General features: G+C 44.7%; 1 protein-coding gene across 6 annotated transcripts in view; it reads left to right on the top strand.

Annotated features, from left to right (window-relative positions):
* Positions 1-778: 778 nt before the first annotated feature.
* Positions 779-13108, top strand: part of PRDM4 (PR/SET domain 4) — a 37307-nt gene continuing 24977 nt past the window's right edge. Inside the window, exons 1-4 of one of the 6 annotated variants that reach the window (XM_040345646.1) lie at positions 779-880; positions 6459-6661; positions 8388-8520; positions 10491-10680. The gene's annotated coding sequence lies outside the window, so the exon portion shown is untranslated. Of the gene's footprint in view, positions 1001-6458; positions 6662-8387; positions 8521-10490; positions 10681-13108 lie in introns of all 6 variants that reach the window. The other 5 variants (XM_040345648.1, XM_040345647.1, XM_040345645.1 and 2 more) reach the window with 5 other exon arrangements.

Below are 13108 nucleotides of genomic sequence, written 5' to 3'. Positions count from 1 at the left end.
TGATGGGCACAGTGGCGACAATTGATGGCACAGTGGCTGCGTTTGATGGCATGGCACAGTGGCGACAACTGATGGGCACAGTGGCTGCGTTTGATGGCATGGCACAGTGGTGACAATTGATGGGCACAGTGGCTGCGTTTAATGGCATGGCACAGTGGCGACAATTGATGGCACAGTGGCTGCGTTTAATGGCATGGCACAGTGGCTGCGTTTGATGGAATAGCACAGTGGTGACAATTGAATGCACAGTGGCGACAATTGATAGCATGGCACAGTGGCTGCGTTTGATGGGCACAGTGGCTGCGTTTGATGGGCACAGTGGCAGCAATTGATGGGCACAGTAGCTGCGTTTGATGGGCACAGTGAGGCTGCAATTGATGTGTGTTTTTCGTTTGTTTGCGCCCCACCAAAAATGTTGAGCACCAGCCGCCATTGATGGAAGGATGACTATGGAAGTATGTGACAGTGCAGGGAGCACACAAGTCTCCATTGGTCCAGTGGCAGCGGATACAAATCCATTGTATAGACCATACTGCAATGTGCACAGATTGTGGCTCAGAGAATGCCCCTATTATAATCCTTATGGTGGTCTGCACTCTGTACATTATAGAACGTTCACTACTAGCACTATCCGTATGCTGCTCATTCCTGCAGGCACACAGGGGACCAGCAGCACACAACAGGCCGCAGCATCCTCCCGTCTCCATGACAACACAATAGATTCCTGCGCAGCGCGTCCCAGGGTGGCCCCACCCATTCCCTCCATGGCCCGGCCCCTCGGTACTCAGTGATTGGTGGGGCCTTCAGACGTGACGTTGCTTCCGTGTGCGCCATCTTGGGAGCGGAGGATGAGGACGGAGTCGCTGTGCCGGAGAGGGGTGTGAGTAGTTGGTGGTATGGCGCCCTATCTTCCGTCTGCGCTGTCTGTTGGGCTTTAGAATAGCAGCGTGGTCTTCAGACGGTGTGGAACTACAAATCCCAGCATGCCTTGCTGTCCTTGGTGTGTGAACTTTCCTATACCTGTCATGTTGTGCATGTCACAGAGGGAGGTGGGGTGTTCTGCTGTCGTTCTCTTCTGCTGGGATTGCACTAGTCACACAATTGTATCTCTTACTACAAAGAGCAGGGTCTTTTAGCAGCCAATCAGATTTCACTTTCCTAGTAGTACATATCTAGTTACTGGTTGCTATGGGTTACCACACTTCCCATCTCATGTCTTTGATGTGTGCGTTTCTAACACTTGAGCTCTGGGAGATTTTACCCCCTTCATGACCAGGGCATTATTTTCTTTTTGGCACAGCAATACTTTAACTGACTATTGTGCCGTCATACAATGCTGTACACAATTTTATATATATTTTTTTATATATATATATAATGTCTCCTCCACCCCCCTCCCCCTTCTTTTTTTTTTTTTTCTTCACAGAAATATAATTTTGGTGGTATTTGATCACTTGCGTTATTTTTTTGCACCATCTTTGAAAAAAGATGGAACATTTTGGGGAAAAAACATGTTTTCTGCTATAAAGCATCCAATAACAAAAATAAAACAAATCTAATCTGTTCATAAATGTGGGCCAATATGTATTCTGCTACATGTGTTTGGCAACAAAATCCCAAGAAGCGTATATTGATTGGTTTACGCAAACGTTATAGCGCCTACAAAACAATGGGATATGTATACTGGAATCTATAAAAAATAATTATGATTATTTTTATACTAGTAATGGTGGCAATCAGTGAATTATAGCGGGACTTTGATATTATGGCGGACAATCTGGCACTAACTGAAACTTTGTGGGAACCAGTGACACCAATACAGTGATCTGTATTAAAAATATGTACTGTCACTGTACTAATGACACTGTCTGGGAAAGGGGTTAAACATCCAGGGCATGGGTGCTGAATTTGTGGCCCTCCAGCTGTAATGGGACTACAAGTGCCATCAGCCCTCTGCTTTTGGGAATCATGCTTGTAATTGTTAGTGGCTTGCAATGCTTCATGGGACTTGTAGTTCGGTAACAGCTGGAGGGCCACAGGTTGTGCACTCATGATCTAGGGCAGTGATGGTGTTACCTTGGCCCCCCAGATGTTTTGGAACGGTTTCCCATGATACTCCACTACACTACAGAGTGCATGAGCATCATGGGAAATGTAGTTCCAAAACATCTGGAGTGCCAAGGTTCACCATCACTGATCTAGGGTGATGAAAGGGTTAAGTGTGTGTGTGTGTGTGTGTGTGTGTGTGTGTGTGGTGAGGCTCTTTCTCGAAGGGATGTGCTGGTTTGCAGGGAAACAAAAACTGCCACCTCCCAACTGACAGGACAAAGCTCCTCATTGTTTACATGGGCAACGCTCAGTCTTGTCTTCCTCCTCACCGATCAGCGGGTGCCGGAAGTCCTCCATTGGCTGGCACCCACTGATCAGCTTTTGCTGTGTCTAATCACAGCTGGTGGCTCGCATGCGTCCCCTACCCAGAAGCGGTAGGTAGGAGAGCCCCCTGGCAACAGTTTGAAAACAGTGCGGCTGTGCGGGGCTCCGCCCACACGGCTGCGTCATTTATACACACAGCTCTGTGTCTGAGTGAACTACAAGCCCCCACAATCCTTAGTGGCTGTCGGCTTGTAGTTATCGATGATCTAGCAGGGCGCTGTGGTAGTTGAGTCTTCCTGTCGGGGAGTATCGGCTTACCCATACGGGATGTACGAGGAAGAAGATGCACTGACAGTGTGCAGGTGAAATGCTTCACAGGTTTCTGCAACAAAAAAGAATGCGCTTTTTTTTTTTTAATTATTTTTTTTTTTTGCCTAAAAACATAAAAAGTTCATTTTTAAACTAAACGTATCCTTTAAAGTGTATCACTAGGCTAATCCTGAGTTTTTATTTTAGTCTGTGGGGTGATTTCACTAACTGTCAGTGTCATTTTACTATCACGTGTGATAAGTGTTTTTTGGAAATATTGAATACAATAAAGTCACTTCAGCAAAGTCAAATATCAAATTTGAGGTAAATACTGAAAAATAAAAAATGTTTTTAAAGTCAATTTCCTTAGAGGAACTGCAGTCCGCTCACATAATTTATAATAAAAACATCTTTGCCATTCTGAAGCTTCCCTCCAACCACTTTGCATATTCTTTTATATAATACTGTGACTCTGTACTTTCCAAATATGCTGCAGAAATCTCCCTTCACTGAGTCTGGCTGCAGCCATTTTAGCTAGGGGTGCAACGGATCAAAAAACTCAGTTCGGATCGTTCCTCGGATCAGGAGTCACGGATCGGATCATTTTTCGGATCGGCAAAAAAATAATAATCTCCCCCACTGTAATATCCACATCTCCCCCCCCCCCCCAACTATAGTACCCCCTCGGTGCAGACCCCCCCCCTTCTCGGCACAGTGACCCCCCCCCTTCTCGGCACAGTGACCCCCCCTTCTCGGCACAGTGACCCCCCCCCCAGCTAGTACCGACACGTGCGGGCTCCTCCTCTGTGGGTGTAAACAGAGGAGGGCCGCCGCCGGGTGTACCAAGATGGCCGCGGCTCCGGAGCTAGGCCGAAGCCGCGCCCTTTCCTAGCGTTATGGTCGCGGCTCCGGAGGTAGGCCGAAGCCGCGGCCATAACATTAGGAAAGGCTGCGGCTTCGGCCTAGCTCCGGAGCCGCCGCCGTAACATTAGGAAAGGCCGCGGCTTCGGCCTAGCTCCGGAGCCGTGGCAATCCGCGGATCACAGTGTGTTCCGATCCGAAGGGGGTGACCCGTTCGGATCACTGATCAACTGTGATTCGTTGCACCCCTAATTTTAGCTGTGGGCAGCTGAAGCTGCTGCCTGTTCACTTCCTGGATTCACACACACCTCCAGCCCTGCATCTCTCATTGGCCCTCTTATGACTCACCCCCTCCCTTCCTGGCAAACTCTCACAATGAGAAAGAGCTGTACATGATATCATGAGCCTAGGCTTTTTACCAGACAAGAAACAGGAAGTGGGCTGTATAAGGCATTTACTAAAAGAAAAAAAATGGTTTCCTATCCAAAGTTAAAACAAGGACAGAAGATTTAATAGATAGAAAGATGAAAAAATTACTAAAAGTCCTTTAAAAAAAAAAAAAAGCGCAGTGGCCATTTATCTTTTCCTCCAGGCAGTTGGTGTTTTAGGAATGTACAAAATAACAATGAAGGGAACTCTGAGTGAAAAGTATACAATGTATCCCTGAGCTCAAATGTAACATTTCATTGTGAATGAAGGCAAACCAAGGCCGCCTCCACACTGGCATTCTAGGCATTGAGGTGCGTTTTTGCTGCTCCCTGAATGCCAAGCAAAGCCGCCTACAATGGAGAATATGGACAGCAGACAGAGCCGTTCACATCTGGGATCTGGGAGGCGCTAAAGCTTGTCAACTTTTTCTGTTCAATACTATTGGAACGTCCCGTAAATGCAGCTGTAGCATTTATGGTGCAGTTACAATGCTTGGCAAGCATTTAAAAAAATAGTAAGGTGGGGGTGGACTCTCCAACAAGCTGCCCCCCCCCCCCCTAAAAAAAAAGAAAAAAAATCACTTGGAGGGAGGGTGTTGTTTAACCACTTCCCGACCGGTATGTATGTGAGTAAGTTCCCATTCACATGGACGGACCGTTCAGGCCCGCCTGTCAGTTTTGACGGCGGACGGTTCTGGCCCGCCTGTCAGTTTTGACGGCGGACCTGAACGGCCGCTCCATGCAGTCCTATGGAGCGTCGGATGTCGGCGGGGACATGTCCGCTGACATCCGATCCGCCAAAATCAGACGTATGGCGATACGTCCATATCCATCCATATCGGATCGGGTGAGGTCTGATGAAAACGGACATGCTGTCCGTTTTCATCAGATCGCTCCATAGTAGACAGCGGTGCCCGACATGCCCCTCCCCGCTCAGTGAGCAGAGAGGAGCTTGTCATCCGACGGCTCAGCAGAGATCTGCGGACAGATCTCCCGCTGAGCTGGCGGGAGCAGGCGGACTCCGTAGCGACGGAGTCCGCCTCGTGTGAATGGGGCCTAATACACACACAGCGTGGCAGGATGGCTCGCCTGTGCGAATTGCCGTATATGTACGGTGGCTCCTTCTAAGATCCATAGCAGGTGCACCCGCTGCATGGCGGGGGACCCGATGCGCATGGCCAGTGGGCACGAGGGCCAGAACAGGTGTGTGTGTGTGTGTGTGTGTGTGAGAGAGACTGTGTGTAAACACACAAATCCCTGTTCTGACAGGGGAGGAGAAAAGGCTTGTCTGTTCCTACTAAGTAGTAACAATGATCTGGCTCCTCCTCCTCCTAGTCGATCCCATCCCCTCACAGTTAGAAACACACCTAGGGAACACATTTAACCCCTTGATCACCCCCTAGTGTTAACCCCTTCCCTGCCAGTGACATTTATACAGTAATCGGTGCATTTTTATAGCACTGATCGCTGTATAAATGTCACTGGTCCCAAAAAAGTGTCAAAGGTGTCCGATCTGTCCATTACAATGTCGCAGTCCTGCTAAAAGTCAGATTGCCACCATTACTAGTATAAAAAAAAATGCCATAAATCTATTTCCTCCTTTTTGTAGACGCTGTAACTTTTGCGCACACCAATCAATATACGCTTATTGTGATTTTTTTTTTTTTTTTTTTTTCACTTTCACTAAAAATATGTAGAAGATTAAATATTGGTCTCAACTGATGAAGACATTTTTTTTCAAAAAATTTGGGGGATATTTATTATAGCAAAAAATATATAATTTTTTTTCAAAATGGAATATGTGAGAAAAAAAGGACGTCCATTTTGTTTGGGTACAAAGTCCGGGGCTGAAGTGGTTAACACGCTGGCCATATACGGTTAAAAAAATCGTTTGACAAGAACAGTCAGAATGGAAAAAAAAAAAAAATCTGTCAAACTTGCGTGCAATAACGCCATCATTGTATCAATAGTTGTCGCCCAATTATCTACATATTATCGATCGATATTCGATAACAGCATTAAGTGCAGTGTTTATTTTTTTTGGCCAATCGATTTCACGATCCGGGGTTACTTTTTAACATGCATGCGCTGTAGATTTGTTCGACCTGTAGATATGTTTTTAATTGATTCCACTACTGTTTCGGTGCAAAAAATCTGCCATTTTAGCTTTTTTGGCCGTACTTCTATGAATCGCTGAATTGCAGTTTGTTTTTAGCCAATGGTTGTGGACTGACATATAAAGGCTGTCAATGGCCTTTAAAAGATTCTGACTTTACAAAGTGTTTTTTTTTTTTCTATTTCTAAACTGCTATTATAACACCATAGGAGTATTGTTTTGCATTAGTGTCAGTATTAGAATTTTTTGGAAGTGTGAACTTCACCTAAGTTTAGGTTCACATTTGTGCATGTGCGATTGATGCGTTTTTGCACCATTTCAAATGTGTTTTTGATATGTTTTCATGCGTTTTTTTTTTTTTTTTTTTGTAGGTGGAGGAGACTCGCGTTTAAACACAAAACTTTACCAAAAACACATGTACATGCATTTTTGATCCACTTCTGCTGAAGTCTATAGAGCCAAAAATGATCTCCCCTGCGTGTAAGTCCCAGCACCTTTCCAAAAAATGCACTTTCAGGAAACTGCATAGATGTGAACGGGACCCATAGGAAATAATGTTAAAGTGATATTAAAGGTTTGTGGGTTTTTTTTTTTTAAATATATGTAACAAACATGTCGCTTACCTGCTGTGCAATGATTTTGACATCCTCTTCTGGTGCTCCTCCCCCTTGACCAGTGCCCCCCAATAACAAGCCACTTGCTATGGGGGCACTGGTGCTTGCTCACTCCTGAGCACTGCTCTATGCGTCCATGAGACACACAGAGCCGTGGCTTGGCCCCACGCTTTCCTCATTGGCTCACTGGCTTTGATTGACAGCAATGGTAGCCAATAGCTCCCACTGTTGTCTCAGCCAATGAGGAGAGGGAGAGAAATCAGACAGCCGAGGCTCCCGTGCATAACGCTAGATCAAGCGGAGGGCTGTAGGAGGAGCAGCACACAGAAGGTTTTTACCTTCATACATCGAATTCATTGAGTTAAAAAAAAACTTTTAGCTTTTACAACCACTTAAAATGGATTGTGTTTCTGAAATTCAGCAAACGCACTAAAAACCACATCGATGTGAACTTCGCCTTGGGGTCAGTTCACATGTGTATGTTGTTTTTTTGGTGCATTGTTGTTTTTAGAGTTCAGTGGCAGCGTGCCTAATAAAATGTGACCTGCCAAAAATGCAAGGCACATATGTGAACTGATTCTTAGGTTAAGTTCTCACTATTGAGTGCCGGGAACACATTTGTATGTGTTCCTGATTGTCGGGAAAAATGTGCTGCTGTTTAGCAGACACACAGGGGTACCGTTAACTTCTAATGGCACCCCCATACATTGACAGAATGTCTGTTTTCAAAAATGGTCCAGGAATTCTTTCTATTCATTTTATTAGGCTGCCCTACTTGCAGAAATGCGGACCACACAAGTGTGAACTGGGCCTAAGGATGTTTTCACAGTTTCACAAAATTTCTGTGTGCCTTCGTTGATAGAACATTGTTCCTCTGATGCAAAAAAAGGTGATAAAACTAACACTAGATTAAATAAGTGCTAAATATCAGAAAACTAAATTAACACGCTTGTAAAATAATGGCTGTTTTTTGGTGAATTGACTGCTTTTGAGAAAAATATAATGTGAGATATTTTAAGATAGAAATGAATGCAGTATTTGTTGCTAAGTGCAATGACCCCTGTGTTGTCCCTGTTGAGATATTCACCTCTGTATTAGTCCTGGTGACTGTCACTAAGACAAAGTGATAAGAAATACAAGATTAGAACTGAGGCTCGGTTCACACTAACTGCGGTGTGAATTCGCTGCAAATTCGCACCACATTTAAATCGCAAACCTGTTCATGTGAATTGATTGAAGAGTGCCTAGGCGATCCTAATGGAACTTTTGGTTCTCAAAATCCCCTCTTTGGCTGCAGCGGTTTGGGACGCATCATAGATTGGCTCGCGCTGCTGTCAATCAACTCCAATGACGCGAGGGCCGGGGGGCGAGTCCTGGAGTCGGCGGCTATGGACGCCAGGCACAGGACTCTGGAACGCACCCGCAAGGTAACCCCCTTGGGAGAGCGCTTCCCAGAGGGGGTTATCAGAAGCAGGGAGGAGCCGAGACAGCTACTGAGGGACCCCAGAAGACGAGGGTTTAGGGCCACGCTGTTCAAAACGAGCTGCACAGTGGAGGTAAGTATGATATGTGTTTTTTTTTTTTGTTTGTTTTGTTTTTTAAAGAAAAACATGTGAAGCTTTAGTATCACTTTAATCTAATCTTTCAATGCTTGTAAAGTAATTTTATCTTTCTTCCTTGCTCCAGCAGGCTTCTCCTTTCCATGAGATCATCCCCCTGTAGTCCTGCATTGTAAGCAACCCGAGAGCCTTTCCACAACCTGGAGCATCAAGGGAAAAGGAGAGTGCTGGCTGCTGGGGGAACTTGGGGGGGAGGAAATGTAAGTTAAACTACTTTAAATATTCCCCTAGACAAACATCTGCATTTTAAAAGGTTAGATTGCCTATAGTAAAAAACACACAACCCACAAGATGCCAAAATCTCCCATTAACCACATGTAACCAACAGGCTGCCCTATGCGTGTCACAGGAAAAACGAGCCACAAATCATGAGCTCCCACTATGTTAGATGTAAATGGGGCCTGAAAGTGAAATTGGTGCGATAACACAGGAACAATGAGGCTCCATTCACATTTGTGCGTTTCCTTGCATTTCAGAAATACGATGTACCAAAAATTGAAAAAATGAACGCACCAAGCTCAGCTCTAAAAAATAGTCCTGAAGCTTCTTTGGGGCGATTGCTGTGTGTAGGGAAGCCTAATCAGGTGGATGCGCTGCCCTATGTGTGATGAGTAAAAAATACTCAGACGCCCTCCCTCCCCTGGCTAAAAAAAAAAAATGCATGTGGGAATGTAAGTTCCTGCTATGCAGAGTTGTGAACGGGGCTTGACAGCTGAGTGTTTCTGTCCACTCCTTTCTATGTACTTTTATAAAACTTGCCATACACTAAGGGCCCTTTCACACCGGGGCGTTTTTCGGGCGCTTTGGCATTAAAAAAGCCTGTAAAGCGCCTGAAAGAAGCCTCATCTGTAATCCCAATGTGAAAGCCCGAGTGCTTTCAGAGCTCTTTCACACTGCCAGTGCCCGAAAAACGCTTGTAAAGTACCGCTAAGACCCCTTTCACAATGGGCGTTTTTCAGGCGCTTTGGCGTTAAAACCCCCTTCCCATTGAGGGAGCTTTTTTTAGGAGCGGTGTATTCAACACTCCTAAAGCGCTGCAAAGAAGCTGCTTGCAGGACTTTATTTTTTTTACGCCCTGCCTGCGCAGAGCCTCAGTGTGAAAGCACTTAGGCTTTCACATTGGGATTGCAGATGCAGCTTCTTTAAGGCGCCTTTTAACGCTAAAGCACCTGGAAAAACGCCCCAGTGTGAAAGGGGTCTAATTCACTGATTGTGTATTTAGTGGGAAGGGTGATCACTGATTGCATTTCTTTTAAAAAGTGCAGCTGTGAATGGGTGGATGATGTAGGGTGCTAATGAGGTCAGCTGGTCCACTCCTTCCTGTGTCATGACCTGTAGTCTGATCAGGAAGAAGACATTACTAATGGAAATGTCTGGAAACATGGATCAGGACAAGAAAAATAATTGTAGATTTAGTGGTAAGCATTGATATTTTTGCAAAAAAAAGTACATGAATGCTATATTAGGGCATAGGGGAGCTGGAATTTTGAAAAAAAAGTGTACAAAGGCGAACTTGCCCTATAAAAATAATGCATTTGTGTATGGAATGAAGCCTGCCCCCCAAATGCTTCTGATAGTTTTCACAGCTCTGTCCTGTCCTCTTCTCTAGTGCAAACCAGCTGTTAGGACATGTGCCCCCAGCGGTACACAATGTCTTTCTGAGCCCTACACATGCACAGTGCTGTCTCTTGTTGCTGCAGATGACCTCCGCAGCTCCACAGCTGATAAGCTCAGCAGAAAGCACAATGCGAGACTCGTAGAGGACGGTGCTCCCTCCTGTACTTCTAGGGGGTGTTTTGTCCTAACAGCTAGCCTTTCCCTGAGAAGAGGACAGCACAGAGCTGTTGGAAGCATTTTGGGCAAACTTAACTTGCAATGGCCTACAGGAATGACCTGCCCTGCTTACTCTAAACCAGGAGTAGGCAACATTGATACTCCGTGGTGACCCTACAAATCCCATCATGCATCTGCTCCTTGAAGTCATGCCTGTGACTGTCAGTCTTGCAATGTGCCTCATTAACTCCACAACAATCCGTGCTAAGATTGCCTAGACTTATAAAATTATCCGTGTGTCACTCTGGGAGTTTGCAAAAACAACAAGTAGCATCTTTCCAGCTTTAGTCTTTTGTACTTCAGTTTCTGTAACATTCTCTTTTTTTTTTTGTCCTAGTAAACTTCCATGGAGAATTTATCATCCCGTGTTATCAGTTCACCTTGCAGCCACCCTACCTTGACCGCCTTCTCTCCATCCCAGAAAATGGAGGCTGCTCATGACTGGCGGAGTGTGTCTCTCTATTCTGAAGCAAGCTTTATACGACAATGAAATTGGCAGCAGACACAAAGTGAAACCGGTGCCTCATGTAGGGATATGTACATTCTTCCTCCATGTTTTATTGGCTCCAGCTATATGCATTGTTCCTTATGTAACACTCTCCACATTTTACGCTTGCTTCAAAATGTGGCATTGTACATGCTTTTTTATGCTTGCTTTCACATGGGCCTCAGCTTGTATAAGAGCAGGATGAACAGCAAGCTTTAACACCTTTTCAGAGATTTGAACAAGCTTTGTTGAGGCTATTAAAGCCAGGGTTTGGCAACCGGTCGATCGCGATCTACCAGTCGAACGCGTCCAGCTCACTGGTAGATCGTGCCTTCAGCTTGCCGACCCACCGTCCCCACAGTGTCAAACGCAATGGAACTACTTCAGTCATTTGCATCTGACCAAGCGCCGGCCGTGAAGGGAGAAGGCAGAAGGCGGACTGAGCAAGCGGTCATATCAGCCGATGCCTCTTATAGTTCTGGCTGCAGAATAAGGCAGAGTGATATCTACTGCACTTCACCTCAAAAACTCTGCTAGCCAGAGCGGTGCCCGCAGGTGCTGCAAGACAAGATTTCTGTGGTGCACTAAGTGTCCTCTCCAATCCCCTGCATCAGGTCAGAGTGTCTTGCACCATACTGAAATGGCCAGAACGGCATCTAAAACTATGAACTCATTGTTACTATTTTAGGAGGCTCAGAAATTGTATATGCCCAATTATAGGCAGGATTTATGAAAGTCCACTTTTTGTGAGCGCCTAGTAGTTGAGCAGAAAGCATAAACCAACAGAAGGAGCGCCACACAAAAATCGTAAGAGGCCAAATCACATTATTGTCTCCCTATAAAACAGCCATTGAGTTTCAGGGGACAAAAGCCTCTCCCTTCATTTAGGCTACAAGTACAGATGAAAGTATATTTTTATTTTATACTTTCTTGTAGTCCTGAAGAAGGGGGCAGTTTTTGACCCCCGAATAGGCTGCTTCTGTTGGGTTTTATGCTTTACTTTCTGAATACTCAATGGAGTAACTGTTAGCCCAGTTTGTATGCAAGCTGCTCAGTCAAAGACAATGAGATTTCCAAATAATAGTTACCTTTTTTGTATAAATAAGCACTGAATTCCCAGTGCCCCTTGGATATATTACTTTGTAATATATGAACAGGGCTGGCATACATGGCGCAATACAATGCCATGTATCGGGCTTGCTTTTCCTTGTAATTATGTTGTCAGTGGCTGGAGATCAGCTTTATCCTTCATACAAAGGTTTGTTGCGCCATTATGATTAAAAATAATGGGAATTGCTACAACCGGCCCAAAGGCCTGTCGTGGTTTTACACCAAACTACAGTATAGTGGAGCTTTTAAAAAATCCTCGAACACGTTAAACTGGGAAAAAGAAATAGGAACTTCCTTCTCACAAGGGGAGAGGCAGACTGCTATACAATCACGCTTTCGCCACTCCCACTGTGTGAATCGTTGGGAACTGATCTTAAAAATGATATATATGGGTCCTACCTAACTCCAGTTTGGCTGTCACAAATCTACTCCGATTCGTGCCATAAGTGCTGGAGGGAGTGTGGAGAAAGGGGTGGCATCCTACATATAATGTGGAACTGCAAAGCTGTAAAAAGTTTTTGGAACGCAGTATTCTCCTTAATTGCTAAAGTCACAGGCCTAATCACTTTACCATCACCACAGTTGGCTTTATTGAGCATAGGAATACACTTGGTACCTACAGACCTGTGGTTACTCACATTTTGATAGCGGCAAAATTAACTATTACTACAAAATGAAAATCCTTAGATGCCCCTAATGTTTCTGAAGTCATATCCAGAGTTAAACAGTATGTATATGAAAAGTACTTTGCTATGAGGAACCATCATTTATTTAAATTCAAACCTTGTTGGGATTTATGGATAGCGAATTACCCAAGTGACAGATAGTGGAATATTAACAGTCCTTCACATATTTGTCTGGTACATCTTGCTGGTTGTTTTTTTTTTTTTGGATTTTATTTGTGTTATGAGTTGTCAGTTGAAAAATACGTTATACTAACTCAATCAACAATATGGACATGGTTAAAACATCTTAGAGGGTGCGGCTTTGCACTCCGAGGCACAGTTAGTTCCCATTAAGGGGTGCTTGGAGTGTGAAGGCGGCACCAAAGCCAAAATAGTACCATGGATGTGGTTGTCAAATGATGCTCTATATCAGCGATATGCAATTAGCGGGCCTCCAGCTGTTGCAGAACTAAAAGTCCCATGAGGCATAGCAAGACTCTGACAGCCACAAGCCTGACACCCAGAGGCATGATGGAACTTGTAGTTTTGCAACATCTGAAGGTCCGATAATTGCATATCCCTGCTCTATATGGTGGTTCTTGTGTAATAAGTAAATAAATGTAATTTTGCACTTATTGATGACAATTTAATGTCTGTTGTGTGTTGCTGTAACTTTGTTTTCTCTTTATGACC

Source organism: Rana temporaria, chromosome 3 (genome assembly GCF_905171775.1).
Source record: "Rana temporaria chromosome 3, aRanTem1.1, whole genome shotgun sequence".
NCBI lineage: Eukaryota > Metazoa > Chordata > Amphibia > Anura > Ranidae > Rana > Rana temporaria.
The sequence above is the reverse complement of the archived record's forward strand: the minus strand, read 5'-3'. Positions and strand labels throughout refer to the sequence as shown.